Below are 15,566 nucleotides of genomic sequence, written 5' to 3' on the forward strand. Positions count from 1 at the left end.
GGAGGAGGGGGTGTCGAGGGTTGTAATAATATCTGCAGTTGTGTGAATATCCTAAACAATTTAATGCTTAGTTAACGAAACACGTTATAAATTGGTGCCCTAATGTATAGGTTTCTGGCTTTTCTATTGTAATGCTGTACTAACCTAAATTACAAGAGTGTATCAGATCAAGTCACGGACATCGATACAGAGATCCAAATGAATTTGCATGCAGATTGAAATGTGGTTATATATTTTGCTCAGTTCTTGTGGGTCTAAAATGAATTATTTTGATAAAGACTTTCCATCCTCATCTTTTCTATAAGGGACACAGCCGGTGCCATGTTTCTTTTGGTATAGTGTTGTTAATGATGGCGAGTTTGCTTCTCACATCGGATCGTCAAGCATTCTTTTCTGCAATACAGATAATTACACTCCATTCTATATGAGCTTTCTCTACTCTATATTTATTCGTGCAAACGTTTGACGTACCTTTGTTGAGGGGTTGTCTAGGTTTTTATTAAATAAATTATTACTGAAAGCCATTTGATGTAGCAGCTTATGAACCTGAGTTGCTGGCACTTGAGTCTCATCCATCATATTTAATAAATTAAAAAAAGGTTTATTTTAAGCGCTTTTCCATGGACCAGTGCCGTTTGTCTAAGTTAGGAAGGTGTTGCAATATGTATTCATGTAATATAACCATGTATTCTTCTATCCTCTGCATCAGGGCATTTTAATATATGAAGGAATCTAAAATAATTGAATAAGAATATTCACTTATCAAGTGTTTTTTTGGTAGGTTACAAAAGCTTCATTGGGGAGTATTAAAAAATAAGAATACATTTCTTGATTGAAGTTGAATAGAAATCCTATGGAATTATAGAGTTCATACATATGCTATGGTTACAACAATGTACTCAATGTTTAGAATTGATACTTTAATGAATTTAGCGTACATATTTTCTTGTTGAATTCTAATGTGCTAGGGTGATATTTCATCTAAACTTACTATATATACAACTGTTGGTAATGGTATACTAAGATATGTTTGATGCTTTGCCTACAAACTAGGGTTATCACATATGACTGATTTATAAAATTGACGATTAACTAGAAGGATCAAAGAGGTCAATTCTTGTAGGTCACTTGTTAACAATGACGTGGTTGTGTAATATCTTGCGTCTTTTCACATATGACTGATTTATAAAATTGATGACAAGAAAACGTTTAAAAACACGAAGAAAGATAAAAGGCTTCACTTTTTGGAGAAAGAAAGATGGCATGTATTACAAATAATGTTTTATTGTAAATATAACATATTCATATTTTCTTTTAGTAACTTCTTTTGATTCTCAAATGAATTTTGTATTGAATAAATATGAAAGAAAATGAATGTTATAAGTAATTATGATTCTGATGATCTAAATGTTAGAAGTAATTATAATTCTGATGATCTAATTCAAATTGAACAATTTTATATATTAATGTATAAATTAATTTATTAATCATAAAATAATTATTCAAGCCTATTAATATATTGGTGTATTTGAGAAATATTGTTACGTATAGATACAACTATTGAGAATGGTACACCAAGATATATTTGATGCTTTATCTACAAACTAGGGTTAGTACCATTTGAATAATTTGTATATGTATTAGGTCACTTGTTAAGCTATTAATGACATGGGTGTGTAATATATTGCATCCTTTCACATATAACTGATTTATAAAATTGATGATTAGAAAATAGGTGGCCAAAAGTATCGAGAAAGATCAAAGACTTCAATTCTTGTAGGTCACTTGTTAAGCTATTGACATGGGTGTGTAATATCTTGTATCCTTTTACACATTACTGATTTATAAATTTGATGACTAGAAAATAGATGGCCAAAAGTATTGAGAAAGAACAAAGACTTCAATTCTTGTAGGTCACTTGTTAAGCTATTAATGACATGGGTGTGTAATATCTTGTATCCTTTTACACATGACTGATTTATAAAATTGATGACTAGAAAATAGGTGGCCAAAAGTATCGAGAAAGAACAAAGACTTCAATTCTTGTAGGTCACGAGTGCATAAAAGCATGGAGAAAGATAAGGTCTTCAATTTTTGGAGAAAGAAAGATGACATGCATTACAAATAGTGATTTATTGTAAATAAAATTTATTTATATCCCCTTTTAGTAACTTTGTTTGATTCTCAAATTTATTTAACATATTTATATCCCTTTGTAGTTACTTTGTTTGATTCTCAAATGAATTTTGTATTGAATAAATATGAAAGAAAATGAATATTAGAAATGATTATAATTTTGATGATCTAATTCAAATTGAAAAATTATATAAATTAATATATGAAATTAATTTATCAAGAGAAATAATTATTGAAGCCTATTAATATATTTGTGTATTTAAGAAATATGGTTAGAGTTGTATTCTAAATCTAATATATCTAATTATATAAATAACATATCTATTAGAGTCAAATATTATATAAATATATTTATTGATAACTTAAAGAGTAGGAAAGCCACTTGCTAAAATATTTGACATACATAATGATAAAATAAAAAATAACATATGTTTAAACACACAATGATTATCAACAATAGTTTATATTTCACATTTCAAAGCAAAATCAAATATATGTTTTTGTTTGCTTTTATGTTAGCTCAAATATCACTACTACAATTTCTGATATACTACTACAATGCATCAATCTTGAAGCATTTGTCTTAAATGTTTTGTTTATTCATTACAAAAATTACGATAATTATATCAAACTTTAAGCCTATTCTATTAATTGGAGGCTTTATTTAGGATATCAAAGTTGGTTGTTTCATTTAGGCTCAAACCTTGAACCAAAATTTCTTAGATTGAAATTTTAAGAATAAATTAAATTTAAGATTAATGAACTAAAAATATTCTTATAGTAGTGGTAGCTACGTGGAAGCTCGAAATGTAAGGTAGAGTTTTGTAAAGCTTAATAGTTAAAGTCCAATGGGTAGGATTAAAAAATCCATACTAATTATGAATAATAATATGAAGAGCATGTGCTCACTATTCATAGAGTTTTCTATTCTTTTGAATATTTCTATAGCAATAATTTTTCGTGCAATTATCTCAGTTACAATATTTGTTTAGTCCAGATTGTTGATGTTGAGAACTTTGTTATGCTATGTTTCACATGCCTTTGTGAGATAAATTCCATAGTAAATGATGGAAATAATTGCAAAGACGTGTAAAGAAGTCTAAACATCATAAACATGTTCTTTTATGACTACACATGTAGCATAGGCACCTAGTTGGTACAAAGTATGCCCTTCAATTTTGCCTCTCTTGTTAACATCTCATGATGTGTAGTTGTTTCATGAAACTATCATGTGTAGGATTGGAGAGAAAGTGAAACATACTCTTGGTTTGAAGAGACAAGGTTAAGAGCCAAAGACAAAGGCAAATAAGTGAGAGCCAATGATAGAGTTAAAGCTAAAGTTGAACCATTGAAGAGGTGTAGAAGCTTTAGAAGTTTCCTAGTCCTTGCCATTTTTGAGTTCTGTATTGCGCAAAATTCATTTGAGAGGGGAGGAGCATATTGAGCTAGTGTGGTTAATGCAATCAAACCAATTTTCATATTAGAGAGGATGGGTATTTGTATGAACTAGTATTATGCATGGTGCTCTCAATTGATATTGTGAATAAGATAAAGGTTTTCCTTTTCCTTTTTTTTTGGGCTCATGTTATAACTAGATTAGTCAAGAGGTAGGTCACTTGTAGCCTCTTGATGTGGGCATCATGATCTAAAAAGTAGTCTAAGGTTACGCCATTAGGGGTCATGGTTGGCCTCATAAGTGTTGTTCTATTATAAGACTAAAAATTAGGATCACATGGAATCAAAATTTAATATGTTTACATATTCACGCACCACTTAAAAAACTACACAACTTTTAAAAAATGATATCTTGTTTGAGTCCATACGAGAAAGTTATGGCTATAAGAAATTTAAGATCTTAATACACTAGGTTCTTATACATATCTAGTATGAACATGATAACACTAGATTCTTAATAAAACTAATTACATTCTAATGTCACATATGATACATTATTGTAAGCAATGCCAATACACAAACATAATCTTTGTAGCCATATCGCTTGTTTACAAGTATGCATTTTAGCCACACACTTTGCTTCTTAGTCAAAAGAGCAACTGTAGGCTGCCTCTCATTCATTCAACTAACTACTCCAAGAAATACAGTGAACACAATTGTTTTTAGACGTCTTACTATCTAGATCTTTAGCATCTTATGAACCTGAGTTACTGGCACTTGTCTCATCCATCATATTTAATAAATTAGAAAAAGGTTTATTTTAGGTGCTTTTGAGCTATTAATGACACAGGTGTGTAATATATTGCAATATATTTCATCCTTTTACAAATGACTGTTTTAGAAAATTAATGACTAGAAAATGAATGGCCAAAAGTATGGAGAATGATCAAAGACTTCAATTCTTTTAGGTTACTTGTTTCATATATGATTCATTTATAAATTGATGACTAAAAAATGAGCGTTTAAAAGCATGGAGAAAGATAAAAGGCTTCAATTTTTATTAAAAATAATGTTTTATTATAAATATAATATATTTCTATCCTCTTAGCTTTTTTTGATTATGATATAAGTACAACATATTTAAACTTTTTTAGTAAATTTCTTTGATTCTCAAATGAATTTTGTATTGAATAAATATGAAAGAAAATGAATATTAGAAGTAATTATAATTTTGATGATCTAATTAAAATTGAACAATTTTATTAATTAATATATGAAATTAATTTATCAAGAATAAAATAATTATTCAAGCCTATTAATATATTGGTGTATTTGAGAAATATGGCTATATTTATATTCTAAATTTAATATATCTAATTATATAAAAAATATATCGATTAGAGAATATTATATAAATATATTTATTGATATCTTAAGAGTAGGAAAGCCACTTGATAAAATATTTGACATACATAATGATAAAATAAAAAATAACATGTTTAAACATGTGATGATTATCAACAATAGTTTATATATTTTACATTTCAAAGCAACATCAAACATATGTTTATATAGTAGCTATGTGGAAGCTTGAAATGTAAGGTAGAATTTTGTAAAGCTTAATAGCTAAAGTCCAATGGATAGGATTAAAAAATTCATAATAATTATGACATAATGTAATGCCAAGCTATGAGGCCCAAAGGACATAAAAAAATAAAACAATAAGAATGCAAATAATTTTTTTTATTTTTTTTATTTTTCTAATTAAACCATACAAATGCATGGAGTAACATGATTCTACAAGATAAAGATAAGAAGTACAAATAATATCTAGCAATAGTCCTCAAGGCCCCACAATGATGTTACTAAAGAATAACAATAACCAAACATAAAAGGACATATGGAATCTCATAAAATAAGATGGGTTTGTTTTACAAGGTACATGACACATAATGCGTTGCCATGAGAATATACATATGATAATTGGTTACATCACATGGTATCCATAAGGATAAAATCTCCATGAGTACAAACAATGGAGTGAATACATGAATTTGGTACATAATGAAAGTCTTCAATCTTCCCACGTGCCATCACAAACATGCTGTAGGACGAACCAAAACACAATGGGTGCAAAAAGTACTCCACCCAACCATGTGGTACCATCAGGTGCACCCCCCTGTGCTAGGAGGTATCAGTTAGACCCGAGAGATGGAAGGAAATATAAGAAGATACAAAGGAACCACACGAGGCTCAAAGAACTACTATCACAAGAGACTCACAAGGCTATAATAACAAGAACTCAACAATAAATCAACCAGCTTCCATAGTCAAACTAGATTAAATCAAGTCTAATCTAGGGAGGGGCATTACATCCTTCCCCCCTAGGGTTCGACTTACTCCTAAAAGTTGCAAGGTTAAGATAGGAAGACAAGAAAACGTTAGTCATAACACTTATATTAAGTAATTTTAAAATCCTCATTCCACAAGTATTCTTGCAAAACAAAAATTCTCTTCTGAATTCTTTATTGGAAAGTGGACATATCATAATGTACAAACATCAAAACTTACACTTCTCAAAGATGAGAACACTTCCTTAACATCTATATGCACCATTAAAATGATAGATATTCATCTAATACAACATCCTACACATACACTTCTTCCTACATACCAGGGAAAACATAACATACTTTCAGATTAAGTTCTCAATTTTAGTCATTTAACTAATGTATCTTTTATCATATAAGGTCCATAACGCATACACATTGAAAGAAGAAGAGAGTTCATAGTACATAAGTCATATCACATCAACACTAAGCTCCAATCATAAAGCACAATATAGCCTCCATCTGAGAGAGGTGGTGAAAAAAATTTCATACATCAACCATCTTAATTAAAATAGAATCCATGTCTACAGGCATCCAGAAACTTATGTCAAACAATCAATCTGCAGACCATAAATTTATCACAAGGATATAACCCAATCTACATACTCCAATTCACACTTCTTCCTATTATATCTTATGATCCAAATGGTTACAAATGAATTTCCTCATAGAGATTACACTTTTATTTCCTTCGATTACTATTAATACTATTTGATTACCCAACATGCCTAGATCCAATCTCCGCGGTGTTCTCCCTTAACACACTTTCAGAGGTTCCAACGAACATGATAGAAGTAACACATAACACACAACTAGGGCCAGCTAATTCAAACATTCAGAATGACCACTAGAAACAAAAGAGAAAATAAACCAGGAACAAATCTACCAAGCTCAACATTAAATAATGAAAAGTGCGATTTCAACAACCAACAACACCAAAAAACATGACAAATGTCATAAATTAAGTGGAAAGAAAAGAGGATTTAGTGGTCATCCCTTTCATAAGAAATTTTTAAAATAATAATGCTAGCCCCAAATTCACAAAACACAATTCATAAGCAAGTCAAAGAATTCACAGTCACAACAAAATCTCAACACGAGGTGACCAATTTTAGCCACACTGTAGGGAGTAACTACTACACAACACCCAAGATCGCATGTCCTGAGTGTGTTAGAGAATGTATAATAGACACCTCAGGCTATTAAGTTAACTAATTGTTTTTTTTACTACAATGCAATCTTTTGAGTACAAGAAATTAATGAAATTATCCTAGACGTAAGAGAGCATAAGCAAGAAAGGTAAAGATATGCCATTTCACACATACGGGGAATATAGTCAATACATACCTGCCATTCCTTACGATATCACAATTATAGAGTAACCACATTCCTAATAGTACCATCTTCTAGTAGCTCTTAAATATAAACTTCTAACCACTTAACGATTTCAAGAACCACAACTAGAATTACCAACAGACGGATGCACTAGTCATATCACCATCTATCCATTCCATTAGTATTTTTATTAAATACACATCCTTTACAATTCAAACATGACAGGGAAGTAGCGTCATTGCAAAATCATTCACTAATTAAACTCAACATTCATATTCACCTTCTTAACCATGCAATTTCCTTTACAAGGCTTAAGACATCTATCTTCTAACATAAAACAAAAACACAAAAGAATAATTTCATATTCTCTCTACCCATACTACATACAGGGTATAACTTAATCTTAATCAATACTTATTCCCTATCGTGATCTATCTAACGACTACATCACATGAGCTGCCTATAGTACACATGCAAGGGGTGTTATTACCTACTTACTCACTTCACATGATATCCTAAGTGAAATACAACCTTTAAGGACTTTAATGCAAAGATTAATCAAACATTCCTTAATGCAAGCCATATAATATTCATTACAATGCAACCAAATACTTCTTCTTTAACTCTAAATATATCATTTAGTAGCATTCCTATGAGTTCTTATAGCTAGATGAAGGAAAGAGAGAGAAATTAATAGTCAAACAATTCATACATATGCAAGTAAATGAACAAGGTCATACAAAGATGTTTAAGTTTTCCCTATGCATGATGACTTTATTGTACTATACTTCATTTCTTTTCCTACTAAGAGAAATGCAAATTAGTTTGTCACAACATTTGATAAATTAATAAATGTAGCTAAATGTCCTAACTTCCAAGATTAATTCAACACAGACAATCTTCTTGCGTACACACTCACAACTTCTCATTAATACAATTACATAAATAAGTATCAGTTTTCATTGACTATCAAGCTACGAGGAAAAGAGGGAAGAGAGAGATCTATTAGTTAACTGTTACATGAATCTGATGTCACATCAACATGTTCTTCCTTTACACATCCTATTTATGCAAAGTTCAATAAATTCATCAAATGCAAGCTCATTATCGTGTTATACATAAGAAAGGCATTTATTAAGTTAGTCATCCAAAATACACATTATGGAATCCATAGAGAAAATACTTAGAATTACCTCTATAATAAGAGTAATCATGGAACTTAAAAGCAATCAAAAGCACATGCTCTCATATAACAAGCACTAACATCAAGAAGGTAAGAGAAAGAAGTGAATACACATGTTATACTCAACTAGGATCTTTAGGTAGAGTAGACAGGAGACATAGAGCACAAAATACCCAAGACTTACAAGGTCCTATACATCAATCCCAAGCATACTCCAGAAGGACAAGCATACGACATAAGACTAAATACATTAACCAGACTACAAACACAATCTTATCTAGAGATACCAATGTTTGAACATGGGCTTTGATACCAAGTATTGTAACGCCCCGCTATAAGGCCCAAAGGACATAAACAAATAAAACAATAAAAATGCGAATAATTTTTTATTTTTTATATTTTTTAACTGAATTAAACCATACAAATGCATGGAGTAACATGATTCTACAAGATAAAAATAAGAAGTACAAATAATATCTAGCAATAGTTCTCAAGGCCTCAGAACGATGTTACTCAAGAATAACAATAACCAAACATACAAGGACATATGAAATCTCATAAAATAAGATGGCTTTGTTTTACAAGGTACATGACACATAATGCATTGCCATGGGAATACACATATGATCATTGGTTACATCACAGGGTATCCATAAGGATAAAATCTCCATGAGTACAAACAATGGAGAGAATACATGAATCTGGTACATAATGAAAGTCTTCAATCTTCCCACGAGCCATCACGAACATGCTGAAGGATGAACCAAAACCCAATGGGTGCGAAAAGAACTCCACCCAATCATGTGGTACCATCAGGTCCACCCCCCGTGCTAGGAGGTATTAGCCAGACCCGAGAGACATAAGGAAATATAAGAAGATACAAAGGACTCACATGAGGCTCACAAAACTACTGTCACAAGAGACTCGCAAGGCTATAATAATACGAACTCAACAATAAATCAACCAATTTCCATAGTCAAACTAGGTTAAATCGAGTCTGATCTAGGGAGGGGCAAATTACACATAATATGAAGAGCATGTGCTCACTATTCATGGATTTTTCTATTCATTTGAACATTGCTATAACAATGATTAGTCTTGCAATTATCTTTGAGTTACAATATTTGTTTAGTCCATATTGTTGATTTTTTTTATTAGAATAAGTAATAAGACAAGGGTGTTGGCCCTGTATACAAACAACCTGTAGGCAACATAAAATAAATGCAACAAAACAAGGGTGCTACCCTATACAAGCCCAAGTCTAATAGGCCAATAATAACAAGTCCAAAAACCACTATTGAAAGGTCAACCGAACCAACAACAACTCAAAAGCAGAGAGCTAGGAACCCACCTCAAGAGTGAGGAGAAACACCCAAAACTTGACATGAAAGAGTTTTTTTTTTGGGGGGGGGAACTTACCTTTACACATACAAAAAACAATAGTCTAGGCAATACTATTATTAGGAACATCATGACTATAACTTGGATTAGACTGTTGTTATATAACAACACCTAGAGTAGTTTGTTGCTATAGAACAACACTTGAAGTAGACCCATCAAGAGTAGATTGTTGTTGTAAAACAAGAGCAACATGAGTAAGAACCTCATGGCCTGAGGAGGCCACACCAACAAGATCGAGGGAGGCAACAAAGGCCACAACATTAGTAAGAGGCACAACCTCATCCCAAGAGGAGTCATCAATAACTTGAGAAGAGATGTCAGAATAAGGAGCCTTGATAGTTAGATGATCAACACTAGCATTTTTCCACCAAGTAACAACGCCCTTACGATGAGATAGAGAACAATTCGAAGCTTGTTTCACATTGTTGATGTTGAGAACTTTGTTATGCTATGTTTCACATGCCTTTGTAACTCAAACTCCATAGTAAATGGTTGAAATGATTGCAAAGATCTCTAAAGAAGTCTAAACATCATAAACATGTCCTTTGATGATTACACATGTAGCATAGGCACCTGGTTTATGGACTAGGTGGTATGAAGTATGCCCTTCAATTTTGCCTAACTCTTGTTAACTTCTCATGGCGTGTAGTTGTTTCATGATACTATATTGTGTAGGATTGGAGAGAAAGTGAATCATACTTTTGGTTTGAAGAGATGACACTAAGAGCCAAAGACAAAGGCAAATAAGTGAGAGCCAATGATAGAGTTAAATATATAGTGGAACCATTGAAGAGGTGTAGAAGCTTTAGAATCTTGCTAGTCCTTGGCATTTTTGAGTTGTCTATGTAAGAGTATTTATTTTAGAGGGGAATGATATATTGAGTTAGTTTGGTTAATGCAATCAAACCAATTTTGATACTAGAGAGGATGGAGATTTGTATCAGCTAGTATTATGGATGGTGCTCTCAATTGATATTGTGATAAAGATAAAGGTTTTCCTTTTTTTTAATGCTCATGTTATACTTAGATTAGCCATGAGGTAGGTCACTTGCAGCCTCTTTATGTGGACATTATGACCTAAAAAAATAGCCTAAAGTTATGCCATTGGGGATCATGGTTGGCCTCATAAACATAGTTCTATTATAGGACTAAAATTAGGGTCATCTGGAATCAAAATTAGAATATTTTTACATGTTCACGTACCACTTAAAAAGCTACATGATTTAAAAAAAATGATATCTTGTTTGAGTACATACGAGAAAGTTATGACCATAAGAAAGTTAAGAACATAATACACTAGGTTGTTACACATATTTAGTATGAGCATGATACTCTAGGTTCTTAGTCAAATGAATTGCACTTTAATGTCACATCCAATACATTCTTGTAAGCAATACCAATACATAGACATGACCTTTGTAGCCATATTGCTTGTTTGCAAGCATGCATTTTAGCCATACACTTTGCTTCTTAGTCAAAAGAGCAACAATAGGATGCCTCTATTCATTCAACTAACTACTCCAACAAATAGAGTGAACACAATTTGTTTTAGACATCTTACTATCTAGATCTTTACCCCGTCATGATTAATGAATCCTTGTAAAAAAACACTTTTCCACACCATTAGTCCCATTATAAGAGTATTCGAATCTAAACTCTCCTATAAATATGTGAATACCATTTTAATGTAGGTCCAATATTGCTTACCAGGGTTGGACATAACAATAGACATCTAAATTTCATCTGCACTAAATTTCACTAATTCTATTCCAATCTATCCCAAATTAATTAAATAGATTTAATTGATTGGTTGTCTTAATTATTCTTCCAAATATATTAAATAATTTTCATTATTTAATTATTACAGTTGATAATTCTTTCAACATTAATTAGATAAAACACAACCTTTTTATAAAATTAATTAATCATTTTTCTAGGGTTCAAACTCAAGTATATAAATAAAATAAATATTTATTTAAATTTATGAATTCATATAAGAATTAAATAAATAACCACAATATTTATTTGCTTAAATTTTGCACCTTGTTAATCCTACTTAATTAATCTAAATAGTCATTTACACAATACTAAATATGATTAATATACTTAATCCCATGTCACATCCTAGCCTGCCTACCCCCAAAATCTTACAACAAAATATGACCCTTCATTCTATCCTAGAAAATCCAAGCCATTCACACTACCCAAAATAATTTATCACACATGTAACCAAGGTCGGGAGAGGTTACCAAGGTAACCTAGGATGGGGGTCGAGACCTAGTGAAGACCTACCAGGGTAACTCATGACAACCTAGTGATGACACTCTTCCCAGTTGCATACCTAGTGGTTTACTTGATTGATTCTTTTTTTTGCTTGGTCCTCTGGAAAATGGGTGGTTGTCCTTGTGAGTTCTTGATCTTGTCTGTGTTATATTTGTGTTTGTATGTATGTGAGCCTTGAGTTTGTTCTTGTATCATGTTGTTCCTTCCTCTTGTCTCTGGGGTATGACTGGTACCTCCTAGCACGGGGGGTGGACCTAATGGTACCACATGGTTGGGTGGAGTGCTATTCGCACCCATTGGGTTTTGGTATGAGTTGCATCCTAATCGAGATGGTTCGAGAGAAGATCGAAGACCTATCTTGTGTTCCAGTTATTGAGCTCTTGTCATTATTGAACCTTGAAGATTTTATCCTTATGGATACCTTGTAATGTAAATTATGATCATATGTATATTCATGGTTATGTAATTTGAACCATGTACCTTGAGTAGGACAATGTAATATTATTTGTAAATATTTCTCATTCTTTTTTTATGTTTGGTTATGACATTGGAGTTATATCGTTGTGAGGCCTTGAGGACACTTAAGATGATTTATATGATCTTATATCTTATCTTGTATCATCTTGTAGCATTGTAAATGTATGATTTTTTTCTTCTTTATTTTTAAAAAAAATTACTTGCATTTTTTATCAGTTAATATTGTTTTGTCGTTTGGGCCTCATAGAGGGGGTGTTACATCAGGCATGCATGCAACATCCATTGATGATGGTATGCTTTCTTGAACATAGGGATCGTAAGTTGATGATGTATCATCAACTACAGTAACACTAGTATGAGAGCGTAGCAAATATCTGCCCACACAATCTGATGTCATGTGGTCCACTTGTGTCGCTATAGTTGCAATACTAGAAAAATAGATTATTGAGTGTCATCGACTACACTATCTGTTGCATGTGCCATTTCCAAATGTTTTAGAAGAATCAAAAGGTTTGCACCAATTAATGCTCGCTTATTAGCGGGTTTTGGCGCATCAAGTGTAAAGACGTAAAACGTTCTAAATTCAATAATAAAATGAAATACTCTTTATTCTTAAATAAACTCACAATTCCTTTAATAAATCTATTTACTTCCACTATTCCATCCTTAGATCTAAATGATCATTCCAATGATATCACAATAAACATGAGTTTTCTATAAAGAGGTAAAGATTCTTTATCCAATAAGATAATGTAAGTAGTATCTCAATCATATCTAAATACAATACTTAGGCTTTTCAAATGCCTTAAGTTCAAATAACAAGAAAAATATAAAGGATGATATGCATCCATTGATTTGCAATCCAAAGCTATCTTCAATGCAATCCTTAGAATGAAGACGAGAACAAGAATCAGGTGCTTTTTCCACCCAACCTTGAAGCTTACACTTTCCTGGAATTCTTGGTCAATCAAGAATACCCGACCCTAAATGAATTGCTTAGCAAAAAGAATTCGATAGACAAGATGGAATCTGGTGCGTGCTTAGAATGATACATGCATTTTCCATTTTCTAATTCCATTAAGAAACACGCAAGATCAATCAAGGATATGGTAGAGAGCATAAATAAATATATCCATCTATTTTAATGGTCAATAAGTTACTCGACCGAGTATAATGCCATGCATAGAAATAAAATATAGTTTGGAAAAGCAAACTATTCTCTCTATAGTTCCACATTTGGCACTCGTCTTGGAAGGTAACTTTCCCCACAAACACAAACATATCTAGTTTTCCTATTGTTCAGATGATATCCAAAAATGAATATAAAAGAATTCAATCTTTCGTTAAATAGATATAGAAGAAAAAATCTTTCATTAAATAGATATAGAAGAAACAATCTTTCGTTTAATAGATATAAAAGAAACAATATTTCGTTTACAACCATTTATATCTAATAAGAAAACAATCTTTTGCTTCTATCTTTTCAAGTAACTCAAGTACAAGAATTAAAAATAAGAAGGTGTAACACATGTATGCATATTTAGCATATAGACAAAAATAAAATTCAGAAATAGAAATTATAAGTACACATTTTTTAATCTATTTCTCATAATATCCAAATAGCATAATCATACATTAACTTGTATTCTATTTTCTATGGTTTCAAATTTCCAAGTTTAAAATACAAAAGTTCTTTTATTAATCTAATTCTTTTCTCGAATAACATATTTAGTTTGATACTAACACGTGTTTTCCATGATTTATAACTTCAACTAACTAAATTTAGCAATTTTCCATAACGGGTATTAAATAAAATGATAGTCATAATGCACATGCCTATATAGCTTTTTTAAACGAAATTTTAAATAATCATAATGACTTTCATTGCAAGGAACTAAGGCATAAATTTAACTCTTTTCTTCACTAATGATCTAAACACAAACAAATCTCAAGATAATTTTGTTCTTATAGTCTAATTATATAATAAACTATTGCACGTTAAAGAGCCTACCTTTGAAATTTAAGCCAATTATGATATGATCAATGCTAATCTTCTTCCAATTATGTTTGCAATACTCCTAGATTTCCAATGCTTTTCTTCCTCTATGCTTTTCAAATCCTTTGTGTTCTTTCCTCTCTATTCTCTAATCTCCCTTCTCTATTCGCTATTCTTCATTCTCTATTTTTTTTTTATTATCTCTATTCTCTGCATATTTCTCCTAGTGTTTTTCTCCTAAACCAACAATCTATATAAACTGATCCAATCTATATTTCTTCCTATTTTCGAGCCAATCTCTCAGAGTGGTGGATTGTTAGCTGAGTTTATATTTGACACCTCTAATTGTCATTGATATAGTAAAAGTCTCAAAAGAATTTGAACTCTGTTATATTGCTTGCACATGGCAATTCAAACTGCACATATCGTTTAAGTTCATTATTATCAAATTGATTTCATGTGGGCTGGTCATCCACATTACTATTTGTTCATGCCACGTTATATGGAAAATTGAAAGCATGCAAAGGTGGAGGTTTGAGTGGGTAGTCGGCAGTAATACCGACTCCCTCCCTTCCATACAACATTTTAACTTGCCAACCATGCATCACTGTTGGCACGTGTAATAGTTCGCATTGCACTTTGGCCTGCGAATGTACCACACAATGCATATATTTAACAACACAGTTTGAGTTTAACTCAGACACAATGTGTTTGTTTAGTTGCATAGTCGATATACTTATCGACTCCTCCTTGCAATGTGCGAGTCTTACTCCACTTCACCACTGTTAACAACAGTCGGTATCATTGTTTTTGGCTTTATGTCTCCCCTCACATGGGCTTGGAACCCTCTAATCTTGCCACATAATACTTTGACTGCAGTTCGGTTATATCAGTCTAATGACTATGATTTGAATTCATCATTTGATGACAACGATGCATAGTATTAAACATGCATTCACTGTTTGAAATT

The sequence above is a fragment of the Cryptomeria japonica genome, chromosome 6, assembly GCF_030272615.1.
Source record: "Cryptomeria japonica chromosome 6, Sugi_1.0, whole genome shotgun sequence".
Lineage (NCBI taxonomy): Eukaryota > Viridiplantae > Streptophyta > Pinopsida > Cupressales > Cupressaceae > Cryptomeria > Cryptomeria japonica.